The sequence below is a fragment of the Biomphalaria glabrata genome, chromosome 3 (genome assembly GCF_947242115.1).
Source record: "Biomphalaria glabrata chromosome 3, xgBioGlab47.1, whole genome shotgun sequence".
Classification (NCBI taxonomy): domain Eukaryota; kingdom Metazoa; phylum Mollusca; class Gastropoda; family Planorbidae; genus Biomphalaria; species Biomphalaria glabrata.
In genome coordinates, this window is record NC_074713.1 from 30668622 (window position 1) to 30693454 (window position 24833).

At 36.4% G+C, this 24833-nt stretch overlaps 1 protein-coding gene across 2 annotated transcripts in view; it reads right to left on the bottom strand.

Moving 5' to 3' along the window:
- Positions 1-1899: 1899 nt before the first annotated feature.
- LOC129925234 (uncharacterized) overlaps positions 1900-24833 on the bottom strand; it is a 43387-nt gene continuing 20453 nt past the window's right edge. The window contains exons 5-6 of one of the 2 annotated variants that reach the window (XM_056024497.1): positions 2920-3097; positions 1900-2078 (exon numbers count right to left, since the gene is read on the bottom strand). The gene's annotated coding sequence lies outside the window, so the exon portion shown is untranslated. Of the gene's footprint in view, positions 2079-2157; positions 3098-24833 lie in introns of those variants that run through there. The other variant, XM_056024496.1, reaches the window with a different exon arrangement.

Here is a 24833-nt window from a genome sequence, read left to right on the forward strand (position 1 = left end):
TATATTGTTTGTAAATGTAAATTTTAATCTATTCATTCTTCTCAATGTTTTCTTTCAATGTTTTCTTTAGGTGAATTGGCTGATTTCTGTTTCTGTGCCTTATTTCAAAACTAAACTAATCATTTTATTTACTATTACTATTTACATCATTTTTTTATTATTTGTCCTCTTTGTTGATCTTTTCTACTCTTGGGGAGGAGTGGTTCTGACCAACTTAGACTCTATTTCAATGTATTCATTTGTCTTGATTCTTTGTTCTGGATGAAATAGCCCATTTTCCATAGATGTGCCGTATTCCAAAACTAAACTTTTTTACAACTAACTACATCATTTCTTTTTTTTTTCCACTCTGACAGATTCTTTGTTGATCTTTTCTTCTCTTTGGGAGGAGTAGTCCTGACCAACGTAGACTCTAAAGGAACAATATTGCCTTTTTAGGATCATTTCCACTGATTAAAATGGCCTATTTTCTATCATTATGCCATAAACTATATTTCAAAATTGAGCTTATTATTCTATTTATTACAACTGCTAACTTCAGTATTTTAAAACATTTTTACTGTTTGACAGATTCTTTGTTGATATTTTCTTCATTTGAGGAGGAATAGTTCTGACTAACTTAGATCCAGTCTATCATCATAATGTAACATTATAACATTACAACAGTTTTTTTTGTTTGTTTTGTCTCAACTGATATGTACATCTCTTTATGCAGAGTAGATAAATAATTTAGACACTACAGAAGTTAAACAAGTCCTTTTGAGGGCTCAATGCACATGACGCTGATCAAGTTAAAACAAAGACCTGAGAAAATAAATTGAAATATATTTATTTTCAACTGTAGAAGTTAAAAGGGTCCTTTTCAGGGCCATAAGAAAACCACTTACTGTCATCCAACTAGAACCAGAACAGGTTATATAAATTCCAATACAAAGGTTCTTTTCAGAGCCAAAACTAAAAAGTCTATATGAGTGCTGATGAGATGAAGTTTATGCAAAGATCAAGTGATTCTTTTTTTCATAAAACAAAGAAATTTGTGAAACAGAATATTTATTTCCAAACCTACAGGTCTTACCTGGAGGACTAGTTTATTCAATAAATAAAAAAAAATATCTAAATTAATTTTCTGCTTTTCTTTAGTGTGTGGACATTTATTGGCATTTTTAGAACTAAATTAGAAAATGTCCATTAATCACCTTTCTTAACCATCACAAGTTCTTATTGATAAAAATAAGTTCAAGGCCAGTTAACTCTAAAAAACGTTTATTTTAGCCTTACTATCCACCTAATTTCTAGATATATTGATTGATTAAAGCATTTCCTCCTTACTTATATAGTGTTCATGACATTTTCTTTCAATAATAGTTTCTTTTCTCTAATTTTATTTTTGTCATGCTGAGCACTTCTCAAGTGAAATATTGTCTTCAACATTCTAAATTTTAGCCTATCTATTATTATAAAAGACATTTACTACCTAGATTATACATAAATATTAAACATGTCATCATTCTAGAACTTTACTTTTTCTTGCTTAATTATTCTTATTTGCTGATACTTTCAGTGTTTCTGTTATTTTCAAGGCATTTCCTTTCAACATGATCTATTCTTTTTTTTTTTCTTAGTTATGCTTTAAACTTTTCAAATTTTCATCTTGTACTTTTTTTTTTTCCTCCTTACAGTGAGAATCTAATATGAATAGTTTAAATCATAGAAATAAATACATGATTTATGTCATAGCAAGAGTCATTAGAAACCATTTTTAATAAATCATGTCTGAAAGTGGGGTTAATGTGCAGTAATTTTTAGGGATTTACAAAAAAAGCCAAAAATTATTAAATAAATATCTAATGGATCATTTAAAAAACAAAAACTTTCAATTCAGTTTACTTTTAATTCAAAAATTTATTTTAAGGACTTAATAAAAACTCCAGAACCTAGATCTAACTGCTTGATATCATTGTCCAGACCGTTTTTTTGTAAAACGTTGACATTTGAATTATTCTTTTGCACCGCAAGCTGTTATAGCTTGTAATGTGAGTTCTGACTGGATCTCTTTAACATTCTAGTTGAAAGAAAACCTGTAAGAAATTTTCTGCTGAAGTTATTAGACCCTATTTTAATGTCTTATGTCATCTTGTTTGTGTCTAATTTTGTTTTTCTACAACTTGTTCTGTTAATGTTTGTGGATGTCTCCAAAGTTTTGTTGGTGACTTAGTGCATGTTGACCTCCATGACGCATATTGACCTGACATCATTTGCAACATTTAGGGAGACAGACTGTTTGTGACATGGGGTGTAGGGTGATGGGAAAAGTGAATTGACAGCCATATTCTTTAGAATAGTCAGAAACCTTAAAGGTAACTTGACAACAATATTCTTTAGAATAGTCAAAAGCTTAAAATTCCCATCTACCTAGCTCATGTATGGCTCCTCGTGCCACACCCTGGACAACAGTCTTGGCTGACTGTCGAAATACATGAGTGAAATCTGTTTGTTATTAATCAAAATGTTCAATGTCAAATGTACTACCAAATTTTTTTTTAAAAAGGATCTTTTGTAAATGATGATCTATGTTTTTATTTGAGCTCAAATGCTAGTTGAAAAATGACACAAATTAAAGACTGACACTTCTGTTGAACACTGTTATTTCTAAAAAAAACATTGTTAGTAATTCTTGTTCTAATTTTAATCATTGCATTCTGCTTAAATCAGGGAAATTTTTTTATTCTGTCTTCATTTTTTGTAATTCTGTAATTCCTTATTTTATTTAATATCAATTCATTTTCATGTCACTGGTAAAGAATATAAAATGCTTCTTAATGGCATGCTTCTCTAATAGCAGCCCAACTCCTGGCCTTCATGTGTAGCTTAGATATTGGGTCCAACAGAACTATTATCATTAACATGAGTAACTTATACCTGTAAGCTTCATGCAGGAGGGCTTTGACCAGCTACCAAACTTCTGCTGCCTTGCAACCATACTCCAACATGAGAATTGGGAGTCCTCCCTGAGGAAAAATCAGGAGCTGGTGACCCATAGGCAGTTTGCAGCACAGAGTGCAATTAATCTTTTTTTTCCCTCAGGTCATAGTGTTATCTAGGAATAGAAATAATAAAATCAGTAATTTAACAATAAAATGAATTATAATTTCTTAACTACTCAAGTTTTATTATGTTGAAAATGTCTACAAATTATTAGATATTAAATTAATTGTAATTTCTTGACCACTCATATTTTATTGTTTTGAAAATGTCTACAAATTATTAGAATTATGAATTGTAATTTCCTGACCACTCATGTTTTATTGTTTTGAAAATGTCTACAAATTATTAGATATTAAATGAGTGAAATGATCCTTCTTTAGTTTGTTATTTAATTATATTGTAATTATATTGTATTAGTTTTTATTATATGATAGTATTATATATACTGCAAACATGTGTAGCTTGATTTTAAAAAGATTAATATACACAAATATTTTGTTACAAACACAAAAAGAAATTAAAAATAACAAAATGATCTCAGTCACATATATACATGGCACAATAAAAGTTCATTATAAACTCTTTCTCTCCTGAATGACGATAACATCTAACATCGTTGATTTGACATCATTAAATAAACTTTGATTTGTGTTCTATAAAAAAGACATCCATTTATCTCTACCAATTATAACATTTTCTGATTAAAAGAAAAACATTTCGAAGTTTAACCCTGACAGGCTAGTGAAATACAAATGGGAAAATTGAATAATTCATTTCGAGCACGTAAAAATAATTAGGGTGAGATAATTAAAGTTAATTATCAAAATATAGTGAAATGAAAAAAAAATTCAATATTAATGACAAAGATGTTTTGTAACTAGGTTCAAAAACGACAGTTCAAATAAATGAACCAAATGAAAATCATTCCTATAAGCCCCCCCCCCCCCCAAAAAAAAAATGTCGGGGAAGAGGAATTAACACACTACCTTTAAATTGTCTACATTGTACTCTACAAGCTTTGAGTTTAAAATTATAGATTAGAAATGTGCTCATCTTTGATCACGAACTAGGAAAAATATAAATTAAGTGTAGCTTGCAAAGGGATTGAATTAGTACTCTTGAAAAATGTAATAAATTAATGTGTGAATAATATATGTATATATAATGGGCGTAGCCAGAATTTTTTGGGGGCTGGGGGTGGAGAGATTTTCTCCCATACCCCCGGCAAAAAAAAATTCATATGTGCGTGTATGTGTGTACATAATTAATCTTTATTACATTCTGACCCTTCATTCTTTCGAATAGGTTCTTCCTGGAGTTAGTCGACACATTTTAGACTCCCCTCTATTGCCAGCAAGGGGGTCTGGGGGAGCGCTATGTACTTTTCTATACACAAGTCTATACATTGCATTACTGTATACACTACTCTATACAATGTATTACTCTATAAACTACTCTATAAACTGTTCTTTACTGAACTCTATACATTGCACTAATCTACATACTACTCTATACACAACTCTATACACTACTCTATACATCGCATTACTCTATACATTGCTTCAGTGGCGTCACGCGGGGGGGGGGGCGCGGTCGGCACTGGGTAACACTTGTTAGGGGGTGACACCCAAGTAAAAAAATGCAATGTTCAATAAATAAAAATGAATGGCTTGGAGCATGTTATTCACACTTATTAAATATATCTGTGTACATTGTATTTTAAGTCTCCGCTAAACATATTTTAATATTTTTTTTACATTAAATACTATCAAATAGTTTATACTTTATATCATAAACGAAAATTTCAGCTGTATACCAGCAACATGAACACTGCTTTGATTTAAAAATATTTTATCGAATCTATTTTATAGAAATGAATAAAGTAGTAGCTACTAGCTAGCATCGTAATACAAGATGCCAACCAATAATCACTGTTTATCAAATGATGACATTCTTCAGGCATAAAATATTACAAAACTTTCACATACCACTAATAAAATTTTGCAGAGTAACTAAGTGACAATCGAGATTTCTAAAAAAAAGATGTAATTTCAGAAGTTGACTTTAAAAGTGGCTTTAGCCAAGATGAAGAAAATGTTACAATGAGTCAGTTGAATGATGAAGACTTTAATTTTTTAGGGGATTTTTCTTCTTGGCATGTGCCTAATTCACATAATTTATGAAGGTAACTATCCGTAGCTCAAGGAAATGTACACCAGTTCAATAAAAGACTTATTAATGGAATGAATGACTCAAAAACGTTATTGTTTTTCTTTTCAACTAGTTTCATCCAGTTCTATAGAAATGTCTAAAATTGGAATTTCAAAAGACGTATGAAGAATATTCGGCTGGTTTGGAAAATAAAGACATCCGGCTACAAATACGAATAACAAAGAACTCGTTGCTGTGATTGCTGTAAAAAAAAATGGAAGGATATATTGCACACATTATTTTAATAAAAGCAGAATAATTGACCTTGTGTGATCATATTAACGACGTAACTAAATTGAATAAAGAATTTCCTTGATATGATGGAAATGGAACTACATTCCATAACTGAAAGTACATCTATAAGGATCAAAAGCAAACAACATTAAAGGCTGAATATAACTGTAAAAACCTGTGCATTTTGTTGGGCAGCACAGCTGACATAGCAGACACTGATCAGATTCAGAAGTTGTAAGATTTTAAGGGAGAAAAAACGCGGATGAGACTTGTGATTCAATAGAAAAAAAAAACAAGAAGAAAATGTCAGGCGAGAAATCACAAGATGTCAGACTTACTGTTTAGTAACAAGTACCCCTTTCAAACCTTGCGGTCAATTGGGCAGATATTATAAAGGTCATCTGTTTCTGTGGCCCTCGGTTAACGAGGTTGTCATGTGGCCAGCACAACGACCAAACTGGGTGTACTCCAAATTAAAATCACAGCCTTCACCAGGATAGAACCCGGGACCCCCGGTTCGGAAGTCAAGTGTTTTGGATCGTTTTATACTGCTGGACTTTATACTTGAAGTAATCATAGATGTAGCAGATAAACCAAAATTTTTATTTCAACGAATGACGCAGTATTGTAGAAGTAAGTTTAAAATTATTAGCGTATTTGTTGATTCTCCAAAAAATCGACATTTAAGCAGATTGAGAAGAAATCTAAAGGCAATAAAATTTTTCTTGAAGAAATTAAAAATTAATAGTGCACGATCATCTCTGAATTAGTTAACAAAGCTTTCAACTATTTGTCATCAGCTGCGTATATGTGACGTCATGTGAAATATTTTTTTTTAAATAAATTAAGGTTAAGAAATATTTAAGATAGACTTTAAAATTTATAGATAAGTTTTCAAGTTTAAAATCCAGAAAAGAAAAAAATTGTAATTAACTTAAGACCGCATTGCTGCAAAATTGAACTATATAATTACCGACATTAATTAATTATTAAATAACTAAAAAATAAGTGTTGATTCTATTTTAGAATTCCGTCTGTTACAATGTATCTATCTACCCGTTAATGACTTATTCTGACGCACAAGGGCTTGTGTTGTGGCTTAACGAAAAAAATTGGAAATTGAAGGGGGGGTGATACCCTGAGCTGACCGCACCGGGTGACACCCACTCTAGTGACGCCACTGCATTGGATTACTCTATAAAAACATGAAAAACTACTTGTCCCAGATTTATGTTTGGGCAAAAAATGTAGAATGAAAGAAAGGAGGAGAACACTATCTGGCCATGATTTCTGGTGGTCGGGTGCACAGCAGAGGGGGAAAGCCTGACAAAGATGAGCCCTTTTTTCATCTACAACGGACTTAGTAGTGGGAGAGCCCAAGAGTGTATCAAAGCTGCACAAGCCATCAGAACTTCTCGTAGAAGTTGATAGTAAGATACACTCTGATGTAGAAGAATCCGTGATCTCTTTGTGGAAGTCATGCCAAACAAGACCTACGCCAAGGCTGTAATTAAGAAAGGAAATCCATAGCCACACCGACGGACACATTGACCCCTCCCTATCCTACTCCAACTCAGAAGAAAACACCGCCACAATGTACATCTCCTAATCAAAATGAAAGCCCTGTTGTCACGCTAAAGAACAGATTCTCTGTGCTGGCTGATGAGAGCAGCATGACAAAATGAACACTCCTCAGAGAACCGTGCCAGACACCCCAACCTCTATTGAGTTAGAGGTTGACTAAGGGAGATACCCGAAGTGAGGAAAGAGTCTAAAAATACTAAGGTCACTGGAATAAAGGGAAACCCCTTCGGGGGCCTCCCAAGGCCTAATAGCTCCAAGTAGGTCATTTAGAATAAGTCATGGATTCCAGGATTGTGCAGTGGAACTGTAGCGGCCTCAGGCCAATTATGAGGAAATGCAGCTACTGATGGACTCTGAGACTCCTGTCTGCTTACAGGAAACATTTCTGAAAGATAGTATCAGCAGGACTGTTGAGGATTGGAGAGAGCATCAGGTGGAGTCTGTATTATTGTGAAGGACAGCATCCCCATAAGAGGGTAGAACTACAAACCACACTCCAGGTCGTTGCAGCTAGGATAACCCTACACAAGGTTATCACTTGCTGCAGCCTGTATCTACCACCAGGCGCTCCATTAATCCCAAAAGACATGGAGAACCTATTGAAACAACTCCTTCGGCCCTATATAATCCTTGGGGATTTCAATGCCCATAACTCTTCAACATGATTTATGCATATTTAATGATGCATCACCGACCTACTTGCATCCAGGAACTGGATCTCTCACTTGCATTGATCTCACCGTCTGCGTCCCCGGACTTCTGGACGATTTTAAATGATCAGTAAGCAATGATCTACGGGGAAGTGATCACTTTCCAATCATCATTGCTAAAAATCTCCCCTCATTGGGGATAATTGAGAACAATTCCAAAAAAAATGCTCCGAGGATATCACAGAAAATATCCTTAATGAACGGAGTTCAGCTGATACTTTTGCTAGCAAGCTACTTGATATTGCCAGGAAAATTGTACCCCTAACCTCCGAAATAAAAAACGACCTAGCAAACCATGGTTTGATACAGCTTGCAAGAGTGCTATTGGCGATAGGAAAAAACGACTGGCTGCATTCATAAAGAATCCTTCCCAGGAAAATCTAAAGCTATTCAGACTAGCTAGTGCGAAGGCTAAACAAACCATACGGCCAGTCAAAAGGAATATAGTCTCACAATGTCCCACTATCTATAAACTGTAATTCAAAAAAAAAAATATCAGCTTTATTTACATCTCACAAAAAATTTCATTCACTTTAGTTCCCATTAGCTTCATTAAGGGAACTAACTGCAATAACTGCAAATCATTGTTAAGTAAAACAAGAGTTACGATACGTGGAGAAATTAAATGCTCATGACATCCTGTACCACAAACTCGTAGTCGGACTGGCGTGTCAGTCGTACCCACAAATTACTTCATGTCACAGTTGTGACCATGACAGAAAAAAACATCATAGTATCAATTATTGTCCGAGTCTATAGTCTATGTACGTATGGAATGGGTTTTTTGCAGCGGGAAAAATATCAAAAGGTCGCCTAACTAATTAGGTCAATGAAATAAAAATAAGAAGGATTTTTTTTTTTTGGGGGGGGGGGGGGGGAAGTAGAGCCCAAAGTACAATAATCACACCATAGAGTAATAGCGAGGAGGAGGACACTATCTGGCCATGATTTCTGGTGGTCGGGTGCACAGAAGAGGGTGAAAGCCTGACAAAGATAGAGTCATATGTACGAAACTATGATAGCTATGATCTCCTAAGAGAGATGTCTTTTGTATCCTCTGTAGTACCAACGCAAAGGAAAACAACTCCAATACATACGATGAACACATTGATTAAATTTTCCAGTATTATTTCTATTTACGAAATCTGACAGCCTTAGATTTAGAAAAAAAAATCTGGCAAACCTCTGGTATAGTAACTAAATTTTTCCTAAATTGTTATTACAGCAGAAGACCTTCTAGTGTACACTAGATGTACAACACATGCACCACACCTAACACACATATGTAAAACACATGCACCAACACCTAATCCCCCCCCACAAACCTGTATATGTACAAGACACGTACCACATCTACCACTTCTTCACACACACACACCTGCATATGTACAACACACGCTTATCAAGCACATACACACACACACACGAGCACACTTGCATATGTACAACACATGCACCACACCTAACCCCACACGCACACCTGCATATGTACATCTATTCACACACACTCCCTAACCCCCCACACACACCTGCATATGTAGAACACATATCCCACACCTACTCCATTCACACACTCACGCACTTGCATATGTACAACACATGCACCAAATTTAATCCCACCCCCACCCTCACAACACATTTACCACACACCTGTACACGTGATACACGTGTACAACACACGTCCCACGTAATCTAATCCCACCCCCACCTCACATACGTACATCACACACAAGCACACCTGCACACATGTACAACACACGTAACCCTCACACACGCACACTTGCATATGTACATATGCACCACACATGTCCCACACATGTCCCACACCTAACCCCCACACTATCTGCATATGAACAACACATGCACCACACACACACAATCATCTGCATATCCACAACATGTCCCACACCTACCCACACACACACACAACACATGTCCTACACCTACCTCCCCACACACACACACTTGCACCTGCATATGTACAACACATGCACCACACCTACCCCCACACACAATGTACAACACATGTTAGTTATTTTGTAATTTTTTTAGAACCATTCCTAATGCATCCTAACCCTAATCCCGCTTTGATGATGATTAGATTGAGATTTTTTTTTCTTAAATGTTTGTGAAAAACTGTGCCGCATTCGGGTTTCGTACCGGACCCCCTTAGATAGAAGTTTGATTAAGAGACAAACGATTTAACCACTAAGCCACACATCCATGTGAGATGTGACAGAAAAATAACATAAGAATGGATGGAATTTGAATCAACTGGATAATGAACAGGTGAATGATAAGGAAGCTTTCACATTTATTTAAGATATTAAATTAACGTGTTATAAAGTCAGAGATATTCATATTTTATAACTCTGGAAATTGAAAAATTGAATTAACTATAGATCTAGATTCTATATCAATTCAGTATAATTTGACAACAAAAAAACGGAATTTTGCGAGATAGTCTAATAGTGGGTATATAGAAAATGTCAAAATGGCGCCCATAAATTCTAGGCAAAGGCTCTTAAGTAGATTGTATTTGCATAGTTATAAAACTACTTAGACCTGAAAAGCAACAATTTAGTCTATTCCAGCACTTCAGACAAGTACAATTTCTTTCCCTTGTTCGAAATATCAAACAAAATAATTAGTTACCAATAGTTAAATTGCTAGTTGGTTAATTTTTGTCAGGTAAAAGAAATAAGAATGCAAAATGTCAGCTTGATTCGAGATTTTTATCAGACAGGGAGAGTAAGTTGATATAAGCTTTGTAAAAACTTAGATCACAAAGAGTTCGTTTTCCTAATAGATCCAACCATGATTTATGCATACTTAATGATGCATCACCGACCTACTCCGGGGTTCAAAGGCCTAACAGCTCCAAGTAGGTCATTTAGAATAAGCCATGGATTCCAGAATTGTACAGTGGAATTGTAGAGGCCTCAAGGCCAATTATGAGGAAATGCAGCTACTGATGGACATGCTGTCTCCTGTAGCTGTCTGTCTACAGCAAGAATGTTGAGGATGCAGAGAGAGCATCAGGCAGCTAGGATAACCCTACACAATGTTATCACTTGCTGCAGCCTGTATCTACCACCAGTCGGTCCATTAACCCAACAGACATGGAGGACCTATTGAAACTACTCCCCCGGCCTTATATAATCCTTGGGGATTTCAATGCCCAAAACACCATGTGGGGATCCAACAATACTGACACAAGAGGTCGTATGCTGGAGGATATCTTCCTCCAACATGATTATGCATATTAATGAAGCATCACCGACCTACTTGCACACAGGAACTGGATCTCTCACATGCATTGACCTCACCGTATGCGTCCCCGGACTTCTGGACGACTTCTCAAATGGTCAGCTAGCAATGATCTACGGGGAAGTGATCACTTTCCAATCATCATTGCTAAAAATCTCCCCTCATTGGGACGACCTCAACGGTGGAAACTGAATAAGGCCGAGTGGGAACAATTCCAATAAAGATGCTCCGAGGATATCACAGAAAATATCCTAAATGAACAGATCCCAGCTGATACCTTTGCTAGCAAGCTACTTAGTATAGCCAGGAAAGTTGTACCCCTAACCTCCGCAAATCCAAAACGGCATAGCAAACCATGGTTTGATACAGCTTGCAAAAGTGCTATTGGCGAGAGGAAAAAACGACTGGCTGCATTTATAAAGAATCCTTCCCAGGAAAACCTAAAGCTATTCAGGATAGCTAAAGCAAAGGCTAGACAAACCATACGGTCAGCCAAAAGGAATTCCTGGAAAAGTCTCTCATCGGTTCTGCCACTCTCGATAGGTGACAGAAACTCACAATAAACTCAGGCAGATTGTGGCGGATGTCAGGTGGCGGCCCATATCTAAGGGTCTGACAAGGCGTGGTAGCACAATCATGTCCAGACTTAGGATTCGCCACACCGGGTGTGGACAGTATAGAAGCACTATTACCATTCGACAGCTGCTCTGGGTGAAACAATTATCCCGTATACGAGACGACCGCATGCCAAAGGCGATTTTCTTTATGGAGCTGAAAAGAGAACTGAGTAACATTAACGCACTAGACATGCCATGCAATGCAATGCCAGAAGTTGATCAACAGCAGCACAGCATGCTGGGAAGATTAGTGAATGTCACATCTGCTGGCTTATTATGGCAGGGTGAAAAAGGCATAGAGCACCTGGAGAATTTTAATGTTTTATTCTAGTAATAAAATAAAAACGGGCATTAATGCTTTGAATAAACCAATTTAGTTCATTATACTTTAAGATCTATTTAAATGCTTAAACACCATGCAATCTAAAGATCATGCGAAGGTATTCACTCTACATTTGAAAAGTTACTTGAAATCCCCAGACTAAAGGTAAAAAAAAAGGAGAAACATATGTCAGAAACATAAACATCTCTGAAAGATCATAAAGATTCATCAAATAACAAAGAAACTATTGCCTAAGATGACTGCTACTTAGAGAAAGTAGATTTCTTTATTACAAAGCTTGTATCAACTCTGCCTGGTTCAATTTTTTCCCACACCCATTCTTGGATTAAGTTGAAAATCTTAGATTGTAGGTGTCCACGGGCCGCATGAAACGCTCCTGCGTAATTTGCCCACCCTTGTTTTATAGGCATAAGTATTGTAATTAACCATTGGCGCAGCTAAAGTGTTTAATACCCGGTGCGGCTAATCCTCATAAAGCCCCCAACGCAAACAAACAAAAAAACGAAGGAAAACAGCGAAAAGCTTTTTTTTTTCGAATACAATGTCATTTCATTCCTAAAGTATGGCTAATCCCTCCTCCCCTTCAAAAACAACAATTTTTACAAAAGTACAAATGAATCGTAGGCCTACGTGTTTTCAAACAAAAAGGTTTGATTCTGATCAATTCTACCAACAAAAAAAAAACACCAACAAAAAAACTCATGTACTACAAAATTTTCCAAATTACAACTAGCACGAGATGTATTGTAGGCAGTGTTTAGTGGTGTCTAGAATTATTGGACGCCATCTTGACATTATTAGAACTTCTCGAAGAAATCCGTTTTTTTTTCTTGCTATATTTAATTCTTTTTTTTTTCTCACATAAAATTGTAGATTATGGATATTTGGATTATTTAAGAAAAGTTAATTTATTGTAAATATTTCTAACCCAAATTTTCTTGTCATAACTATTCTCCAGCTTCTTATGTTGTCTTTCTGTCAGATCTCATATGGATATGTGGCTTAGTGGCTAAAGCGTTTGTCTCTCAAACAAATCTCAGTCATGGGGTTTCGGGTACGAATCCAGTTCGAGCAGAGTGGTATTTCTTAATTCTCAAAATTAAATAAAGAGTCTTAATTCATAAAAAGATAAATAAAAATCTGAAAAAAATTAGTCAGTTCTAAATAGAAAAGTAATTTAATAATAAGTTCAATCAAAAAAATAATCAATAATGGGGGCATGAATAAAGTAGGCATGAAAGAGAGAAAGAGAGGTTTCGCAGATACATAGTTACAGAGGAAACGAAAGAGAGAGATCGCAGGGTGAGGTGAGCACGTGTGAAGAAGAGACAGAGATCGCATGGTGTGAAAGAGAGTGAGAATGTGCACGGTGCGAAAGACAGAGAGCGCACGGTGCGAAAGAGAGTGAGAGTGTGCACGGTGAGAAAGACAAAGACAGAGATCGCACGGTGTGAAAGAGAGTGAGGGTGTGCACGGTGCGAAAGAGAGTGAGGGTGTGCACGGTGCGAAAGACAGAGGCAGAGACCGCACGGTGCGAAAGAGAGTGAGGGTGTGCACGGTGCGAAAGACAGAGGCAGAGACCGCACGGTGCGAAAGAGAGAGGCAGAGATCGCAGGGCGAGGTGCGCACGGTGCGAAAGAGAGAGGCAGAGATCGCAGGGCGAGGTGCGCACGGTGCGAAAGAGAGAGGCAGAGATCGTACGGTGCGAAAGAGAGAGACAGAGATCGCAGGGCGAGGTGCGCACGGTGTGAAAGAGAGAGGCAGAGATCGCAGGGCGAAGTGCGCACGGTGCGAAAGAGAGTGAGGGTGCGCACGGTGCGAAAGAGAGAGATAGAGATCGCAGGGCGAGGTGCGCACGGTGCGAAAGAGAGAAGCAGAGAACGCAGGGCGAAGTGCGCACGGTGCGAAAGAGAGTGAGGGTGCGCACGGTGCGAAAGAGAGAGGCAGAGATTTCAGGGCGAGGTGCGCACTGTTAGATACATTTTTAGATAAAAGTTTGAGACTTTTTAAAGTTGTAGTCGGGAGGGTTAGATAAGAAAAGACAAAACAGTTTGTCACACTTAATAGTCATCTTTTTGATGTCTTTATCGAGAGCAAGGGTGCATAAAATGTGAGATATGTGTGTGTTTGTTAGTTGTGAATTGTTTGATCACGGGGTTTTCAAGGGGGTAAATCATGTTAAGGTATCTAGTGGTCAGTCTAGTCAGTTGGTGTGCTGATCTGCTCGGGAGCAGGTTTCTGTGTTTTGTTTCTATTCCCATAGAGTGTGAAGGGAATAATTCATTTCTCTTTTGAGTTGTTTTAGATTACTGGGTAATGTCTAAGTCGGCTGACAAATTGTTATATTTTAAAATATTATTACAGTTCTAGCCTAAACGCCCATGCACTATTCGTAAGGGTAGTGTAACAGTTGTTTATTTTTATTTTCTGCGTGTGTCCAGCGTGTCATAAGGTCACGGCCATGTCCAGTGTGTGTGTGTGTATTCATGGAAGTTAAGAAATGTCGTGCGAGATGTGCTTGTCTCTTTGACTGTCTACTGCAATCTTGTCGAATAAAGCCATGGTATTGCAATTCTATTACTTGTTATTCCTTTACAATTTATTCGACAAGATTATGTGTCTGGATTAGTGTTGGAATTCTTAATCAACAATGGAAAAACTACTCAGACCGAAAGAGTTCGACATTGAGCCCAATAACCTCTTGCCTCCAAAAAATTGATTCACTGACACATTTCAGAATTTTCTGTCGTTCATCAAATATATTAACGAAGACTTTTATAGTTGTTGAAGAATCACTGTTCCTCTACGATTTACATGCTCATTAGTGATGTCTTGTCCTACTCAATGGCCATTGACACACTCAAGACTACTAACATTAAGGTAAAGAATGAATTGTTGCTACATATTTGGTTGCTACATGTAAACAGCAGCTGGGCAAAACGGCCGAGTCACTTATGCTAAAGTTGCGAAGCCTGGCCCAGGACTGTGACTTTAAAGAAGTAACTGCAAAACAGCACAGAGACATTAGTATTAGAGACGCCTTTATAAATGGTCTGGCATCCAACACTAGTAGACAGCGGCTACTCTAAGAAATGCTGGCTTACAATTCAACGAACGAAATCTCTTGTGGGGCTATGAAAACGCCAACTCACTCCCATCTAGAAACATCCATATCTAGTGAAGACCAAATGCCATTAAGTCACTATGCTACTTCTGTGGTAGAAGTAGACACTCTAGGACTGAATGTCCTGCTCAAAATGCACTGTTATCAGTGCGGAAAAAAGGGACACTTCCGAACCGTTTTTAAATCAAGTAAAACAACAGCCACCATAGCTGGCAGCAAATTATCACTGACAAGTGTGATAGCTCCATGTACCTTGTCATCAACACATTTCTCTGTTGCAAGCTCGTATAGACACTGGCAGCTGTGAAAGCTACATATCAGAAGCCATCAAGAAAAATAAATGGCCAGTACGTCCTTCTACAAACAGAATATTCATGGCCACTACACATCTTTCTGAAAAGACACTAGGACATACATTTGCCGATGTCCAATACAAGGGAGAACACTACGAAAAGGTCAAACTTTCTGTACTTGCTGGATTGTGCTCGGATGTAATACTTGGTGTAGACTTTATAAGTCTTCATCAGGAATAGACCATACCGTACGGAGAAAAACGCAATCCTCTACACATCTGTGGTCTTAAAGCAGCACGAGTAAATAAATGCTGGTTTAATAATAGACTAAAGAAGCTTTGTAAACAGAAGGAAACCTATATAGAAAATTTTAAGAAACTAAGGCACAAAGAGTTTACAAAAAGTATATAAAAATTAAACACTTAACCCAAAAAGTAAGCAGACAGCTGCAGAGTGAATACATAAACAATGTAATATCTAAAGATAACAACAAAAACCTATGGTCATACATTAAGTCTAAGAAAATGGAAACAACAGGCATAGCGCCATTAAAAGATGAACATAACATAATACATAATGATAATGAAACTAAAGCAAACATCCTAAACTAATACTAATACATCAGCATTCTCAGCCTCAGGAGACAAAGACATATTACTGAATTTGAACCAAGTAGACAACATAAAAGATATAGTAGTACAAGAAAATGGAATCCAAAAACTATTAGCCAACACCAGACCAAATAAAGCGTCTGGACCTGATGGTATTCCAGCTAGATTACTCAAAGAACTAAGCAATGAGCTTGCCCCAGTGTTCAAAATACTCTTTCAGGAATACCCTGATGGTATTCCAGCTAGATTACTCAAAGAACTAAGCAATGAGCTAGCCCCAGTGTTCAAAATACTCTTTCAGGCTTCGCTTAACCAGGGCAGAGTACCAAAGGACTGGAAAGAAGCTAATTAAAAAAGGAGAAAAATCTGACCCAGGAAACTACAGACCAGTATCACTTACCAGCATCACATGTAAAATCCTAGAACACATAATATGTAGCAACATTATAAACCACTTAGACAAACATAATGTCCTCACACCATACCAACATGGCTTTAGAAAATATAGATCATGTGAAACACAACTAATAGGACTAATTGATGATTTTTCAAAAGTTTTAGATAATAGTGAACAAATAGATGCTATCTTACTAGATTTTTCTAAGGCTTTTGACAAAGTTCACCACCATTGTTTGCTTAAAAAATTAAAATATTTTGGCATTAATGGTCCACTGCATCAGTGGATTAAAGATTTTCTGATAGGGAGAGAACAAACTGTAATAATAAATGGTTCTAAATCAACACCGATAACAGTAAACTCAGGTGTACCTCAAGGAACAGTCTTGGGTCCACTACTATTTTTAATTTACATAAATGATTTACCAAATTGCATTACTTCAGGAACAAAAGTCAGATTATTTGCAGACGATTGCATAATATATAGAACAATAAAAACAACACAAGACACAGATATTTTACAAAGAGAATTAGATGAATTACAGAAATGGGAATCAAATTGGAGAATGTCTTTCCACCCAGAAAAATGTCAGTTGTTAAGAGTAACAAAAAAACTAAAACAAATTAATTCCACTTATCTTATTCATGGCAAATCAGTAACACAGACTAAAAACGCTAAATACCTAGGTGTTATAATAAATGAAAAACTGTCATGGTATCCACATATTGATGAAACTATTAAAAAATCAAACAAAGCATTAGGATTTATTAAAAGAAATTTCTATAAATCAAATAAGAACATAAAACTAAAATGTTATTTAACCTTGGTTAGGCCAATAATAGAATATGCATCCTCCGTTTGGGACCCTTTAACTCAAGAAAACATTAAGAAACTGGAACAGACGCAAAATAGAGCAGTGAGATTCATAACAAACGAATATTCACATTTGACTAGAGTAACACCTTTAGTAAAATCACTAAATTTAGAAAGCCTCCAGGACAGAAGACTCAAAAGTAAAGTAGCAATTACTTAAAACACTGAAATCTTCAAATACAAAAACAGAATTTAATCAAATACTCTGAAAGACACAAAGATTAAGGCACATTCCTCGTCCCATATGCTAGGACAAATTTGTACAAATACTCCTTCTTCCCTAGTGCTATTAGAGCATGGAATGGGTTGCCTGAGCTAGTCAGGAAAACCAGTGACTTTGCAGAGTTTAAGTCATTGGTTAATATGCATGACTAAATGCATGACGCGTAGGAATAATCATCTTCTTTTTTGAAGTAACGTCTGTATTATATAAGATAAGATAAGAGTCGAAACACCTAGCCTATTCAGTAATCTAACTTCTGACTGCAGACCGGTGGCTACTAAGTCCCGAAAGCACTCAATAGGGGATAACAAATTTATTGAGTCTGAAGTTAGAAAACTCCTCGCGGACAAAATCATTCAACCTTCAAAGTCTCCCTGGAGAGCACAGGTGCTTGTGACAACAAACGAGAGACATAAAAGAAGGATGGTCATTGATTACAGTCAAACAATAAATCGCTTCACCTTATTGGATGCATACCCAATGCCCCGAGTCGATGAACTGGTAGAACGGATATCCAACTATTCCGTTTTTAGTACGTCGCACGATGAGAATCTGCAAAGATTTCTTGATGCTTCTAGAAAGTATGGGATCACATTTAATGAAGACAAAAGTACGATAGCCACTAACAAAGTTTGCCTATTGGGGTATGAAATTTCTAAAGACCTACTCAAGCCAGTCCCTGAAAGATTCCAGGCTTTAAGAAACCTTCCTCCTCCTCATGATATGCGCTCACAAAAACGAATCGTGGGCATGTTGGCGTACTACTGGCAGTAGATCCCAAATTTTTCAAACAAAATAAATGTTTTGGCAAATAATACGTCATACATACTTTCAGAAACAGTGAAGACAGCCCTTAACGAATTAAAGCAGGAGCTGGAGAAAGCTGCCATCTTTACCCTTGACTATACTCGACCTCTGACGGTTGAAACGGACGCCTCGATATTGCAATAGCAGCCACTCTCAACCAGGATGGCCTCCTCGTGGCGTTCTTTTCGAGAACACTCTCCAAAAGTGAAAGGCGGCACTCAGCAATAGAAAAAGATGCCTACGCCATTGTAGAATCTTTAAGGAAATGGCAACACTACTTAGTAGGTAATCGCTTTACCCTTGTCACTGATCAACGCTCTGTGGCCTTCATGTATGACTGTCACGTATCATTTGTCAGACATATTATTGTATTTTATTTTATTTCATTTAATATTTTTAAAAAAGGCTTTTCGCTGTTTTCCTTCGTTTGAGTAGGGGGCTTCGTGAGGATTAGCCGTACTGGGTATTACGCCACTGATTAATTATGATTCCTATGCCTCTAACACAAGGGTGGGCAAATTAAGCCGGAGCGTTTTATGCGGCCCGCGGACACCTATAATTATTAGGTGTGCCCAAAGAAATTTCTTATTCTTATGATATGATGTAGAGGCTACATAAATATTGTCCATACATGTGATTCTAAAAAAAGGTTCAAGTGAATAATCTAATTAGAAATATGTCAAAACATTCATTTTATAAAATGCAAACTCAGACAAGTATTTATTCAATGCTATGACGACTGTGTTGAAAGTTTTGAGTTGGCATGGAAATATGTGGCAGGTGTAACAAATGATGGAGCCCGTGCTTCGATCTGGAAAAAAAAAACATTGGTTTGCTAATAAAATTAAAGAACTCGGGAAAGTTTGTAGAAAGCTGCATTGATCTTAACCAAAGACTGTTTTCGATGTTCGTTACCACAGTAGCATCTGCTGGCTTTGCGTGGCCAAGGTATTGAGAAGAATATGTAATATCAAGGAAGAATTTGTTGTTTCCCTGAAGGATATTGATTGTGACTTTGTTTCTGATATTTCTATTGAAGAGTGAAAGAGAGACATCATTTTTGCCATCGACATTTTTACAATGGGTTGTTAGCACATGTATATGCATCTTTTCAAACAAAGCTATCACAATTGTGACAACAAATGTTAAATGTTTTTCATGTTATGGATGTTCCTTCAAAGTTGAAGATAATTTACTTCCTAGTCCAAACCTCACGCAGGATGACAGGGGATGATAGCGGGCAGGGTTTGAACCCGGGACCATCGATAAGTCCGAACGACAGTCCAGCGCGCAAACCGCACGACCAGGCAGTCAATGAAAACAGGCTTTGTCATTTTCCTTTGATGAAAGGGGAAACTATTTTTAGGGAAATGATTGAAAAGTACAAGATTTATTTGAATTTCTTGATTATAGAATTCGAAAGCAAATGTTCAGACTTCAACAACTTCAAGTCATACCTGCAGAAAAATTAGGAGAAAGAAGTTCAAGTCACGGGAGTTTTATGGTGCCGGAAGTGGCATATCCAAACTTACAGAACTTTGCTGCTAAACGTTCACAATATTTGAGTCCACATCCATCTGTGAACAAGCCTTTTTTAAAATTATAAATAAGTGTAAGAACATGTCAATGCTGGCTGACTGTAATTTGAAAGCATTCACAAAGATAACAACCAGTGGCGTCACTAGGCTGATGCGGGGGGTGCGGGCCAATAGGGGGTGACACCCAAGTGGAAAAAATGCTTTCCCCAAAATAAAATTATTTAAAAATTTAAAAATGTGACAGAAGCTAGATCATAAAGCATTGGAATGGTTGAATAAAATTTTTCTTAATGGGGAAAAAATTAATAGCAAGGTTTTCTTGTTTGATAGACAGTGGGCAATGAGAAACTCGCTTAAGGGATATACTTATCAGAGACATAAATGTTGCAAGGTACTATGGTATCTTGTATCACAGCAAACATAACATAGATCTCTGAAGTTGTAAGATATATTAACAGTAGCAATGGTAATGTTCAAATGACTGAAATGTTGTAGGATATTCCTCTTTAAGTGATCCGAAAGTTGATGGTATCAGTTCTGATAATTTAAAACGCCTGGAACGAGATTGATATGATGAGCTCAGACGTAAATGAGTATTTCAAAGAAATAGAACACATTGAAAAATTCTGTAAAGATAATTTTTTTATTATTAAATGTAAAAAAAAAAAACAAAGAAATGATAATCGATTTTCTTAGGGACAAGAAGGAAAATGATATTGTTTCTATAGCTGGAGAGACTATTGAAATTGTGCAAACCTTTAAATAGTTGGGTACTATCCTAGACAATAAACTAAATTTTACTGCAAATACTGATTATATCAGCAAAAAAGGGCAGCAAAGATTACGATTACTAAGAAAACTGTTCTCGTTTAATGTCAGCGAAAAGGCCTTGGCTTTGTTTTATCACGCTCACATCTGCAATATTTTAAGTTTCAATATCACTGCCTGGTATGGCAACCTGAGCATTAAAAATAAAAATAAACTTTATAGAATCCTAAATGCTGCTGGCAAAATCATTGGCAAAAAACAAACCCCATTTGGGCAGTTGTTTGAGACAAATATCTCTAAAAAAGCTAACAAGATCCTCGAAATAAAGAATCACCCTTTGTGTCAGGATTTTGTGATTTTACCATCACAAAAGAGATACAAGACACAGGATAGCAAAGACAAACAGACACAAACACTCTTTTGTTCCCCTGGCAATCAAATCATTAAATAAGAACAATCTGGTATAAACTTTGTCACATGTAAATTATGAGTGAGTCTCATCGTGTCGCTGTTAGAACCATGAAAGAATGATTTTATTAAAGTGTGCACAAGAGAAGCTTTACTTTCTTGTTGGCAGATGTACTGAGGAAAAAGTCAACACAACACAAGAGTAGCTTCATATTAAAGTGTTAATTCTTGGCTAATTGGTGGCTAAGCTAGAGCACTTAAACATTTACTCTTCGAAATGTGTGACAAGTTAGCTCAAAATGTTATTGAGATAACTTTTGTCAACTCAAACTAGCATATTATTGCAACATAAAAATACGTTTTAACAATATGAAAATATCTGGAGAGTAATAAGAAGATGCCGGATTCACTATCCAAACAGAGAAGAAAAGTTTAATTGCTGAGTGCATCTATCTCTTTTATACTGAACCAGACGACAAGATATTTGAACAGAAGTTTCAGCAAGTTTCAATAGGAAGGATTTCAACGAATCTCTACCAGCCTTTGATTTGAGCCTTTAACTGTTTCCATCCAAAAGCAAGTCTACGTGGCATGTGTAAGTGGCGAAGCTTTTCAAAACTAAAGTTCATTACTTAACAACTATTGCAAATTTTTTTAAAAATGAATTCAAATCAAGCAATTCTGTCATTGAAAACGAAGTTGCAAAAGATATTGAGTTTAAAGTTATTTATACTTTTTTCAAATTTGAAATATAAACAAAAAGATGAATAAAAATTTTCTTTTTGTTACGTGCGCATCTTAGTGTGAATGTGAAATGGTGCGATTGCGTGTTAAAAGGAAGGAAGAATCAAAATGGAGGAATATGAACAAGAAAGTGTTTTCAGTATTAATAAAGATTAAAGTATTTATAAACTGTGATTTGTCGTTTTCATGTCTAAAGAGTCTCATCCAATATGAAGACGTAACAAGTGGCGCCCAACGCAAAGGTAACCCACGTATCCCTCTATTCACAGGGGATCTCCTGTCAGCAGACAGTAGAGATAGTATAGTCTAGATCTAGAGACAGGAGAACATTCGATTCGATATTATTAGTAATCAACTATGGCGGACAAGGCTGAGATAGCAGCGTTGAAGGAAGAGGGAAGGTTGTTGGAGCTTGAAGGGGCAGAACTAAGAAAATACGTACAAGAAAGGTTGATGGAGAGGGAGAGATTAGCGATGGAAAGAGACAAAGAAAAGGAGAGATTAGCGATGGAAAGAGACAAAGAAAAGGAGAGATTAGATAAGGAGGACAAAAGAGAAAGGGAAAAAGAAAAGGAGAGATTAGCGATGGAAAGAGACAAAGAAAAGGAGAGATTAGCGATGGAAAGAGACAAAGAAAAGAAAAATGAATTGGTCGCCATTGAAAGAGAAAGATTAGCATTTGAAAAAGAGACAGCAGAGAAAAAGTTAAAAACAGACCAAGGAAAAGAGAATGATAAAAGAAAGAGTGACTCTACAGGGAATAAACTGGCAAAATATAAAGGTTTGATATTCAACGAAGACAAAATGGACATAGACATTTTTTTGAAGAAGTTCGAGATAGAAATGAGAGAACTGGAGTACCCTGAAGACAAATGGACATTCTTATTGTCGAGATCATTTACAGCGGAGGTGCCTTCAAAAATATGTATGAACCAGGGTAACTACAGCATTGTGAAAGAACAACTACTTAGAACTTTCGGGAAAACAGAAGCTTTCTATCGCCAACAGTTTGTTAATTGTGAGATAGAACCAGAGGATGACCCGCAGACCTTCTTGGACAAAATGAGCAGCCATTTCGATAACTGGATAGAAACCGCTGAGGTAGAAAAAACCTTTGACAGTCTTAAGACATTTCTCATGCTGGACAAAGTGATGTACGAGTGTCAGGAGGAATTAAAAATATTTCTGTTGGAGAGGAAACCGAAATCCATAAAAGACATAGTAAGACTGATAAGGGCTTATAAAGTGGCACATCCCGAGAAGAAATTATCTAGAGGCAGTGATATAGAAGAAATAGTTGCCTTTAACAGAACATGTGAGACACAGAATAACTCTTACAGAACAAGGGAGACACAGGATAGACAGTATAGAAGTGGTACATATGAAAGACAAAATGATAGCCGCAACGGAAGATATCAAGGAAACAGACAGGAAAGAAAGGACTGGGAGAAAGGTAGAATAGAGCAAGGCTTATCATTGTCATCTGATACTGGAACATTGGAGATTTTTCAGACATTCGTAGGGAACAAGGCAGCCAAGACCATCAGGGATACTGGGAGCACTATTATTGGAGTGAATCAGAATTTAGTGGAAGACCATGAATATACAGGCGAATCTAGGAAGTGTGTTATGTTTAATGGGAATATTGTACAATTACCGATTGCTAAAGTTAGTATAGACACACCGTATGTTAAGGGGACAGTGGAAGCTTGTGTTGTAGATCAGGGTGAGATAGATTTAATTATTGGGAATATCCATGGGGTGAAAATATGTTCAGTAAGGGAGATTGAGAATTGGAAGAAATATTATGGGATAAAGTCTACGCGAGGTAGAAATGGGGATGTGGAAGAAGACATAAGATCTCATACATCAGATGACATGGGTAGCAGAGAGCACGAGAAGAAAGAATTAACAGATAAGGTAGAAAGCAATGCAATAGGAATGGGTCCAAATTAAAAAAAAGTAAGGCAATCAGTGGTACAGGGAAAGCGATATAAGCCCACATACAGACGTACAAATCCATACATCTTATGCTTTAATTGTGGGAGAAGGGGGCATATTAGAAGACAGTGTCAACAGTTAATTAGAATTAAGGATTCAAGGTACAATAGTGAAGAGGCGTATACGAGAAAAGAGAGGGATATTAGCAGTCTAGAAAACAGTACAGCTAGATCATTAGGTAGTAGAATCACAATGGGACATCATTGCAAAGGAGGGAAGCGGAAAGGATGGCATGTCAATAATGTTAGAATTATATAGATATGATTAGAAAAGGTAGGAATGATGGACATTATTTATTGTTCTATTCTACAATGAATAAATATATGTGTAATGAATTGAATATTGTTGTTACAATATGCATGGAGCAAGATAGACTTTGTTTGTTAACTATTTGATTACGACTGGAATGATGGTGTTTTGTACAGGCATACAATTATGAGTGGGGAGTTGTATTGATAGAAATATGATTACTTATAGATAAATGTTAACAGAAGTGGTTTCAATTGCTCATAATAACAGTTATTATTGTGATGAATATAATTGTTATTTCATGTTGGGATTGTATTGGTATTAACATGACATTGTGTTTTATTTTGTTTAGTTATTACATTATGGTTTTATATGTTACCGATTTTTTTTTAACTTGGAATAGTCTGATAATATATTCAGTGATTTGTATTTTGGACGTTCGATGTGCATCGAACTTGTTAAACAGGGGGGGTGTTACGTGCGCATCTTAGTGTGAATGTGAAATGGTGCGATTGCGTGTTAAAAGGAAGGAAGAATCAAAATGGAGGAATATGAACAAGAAAGTGTTTTCAGTATTAATAAAGATTAAAGTATTTATAAACTGTGATTTGTCGTTTTCATGTCTAAAGAGTCTCATCCAATATGAAGACGTAACACTTTTCAAGTTTTTGTATCAATCGATATAGGCCTATACTTTTCGTTAAGTTGAATTTTTTTCGTTAATCGTCCTCAGGAAACTACCACTATAATGTTAAAAGGTTCCCATTAAGAGTAATAGAAGCTGTTTAATGTTTACTAAGAAAAACGTGTTCAGTTGATGTTTAATTTGTTTCTTATTTTAAA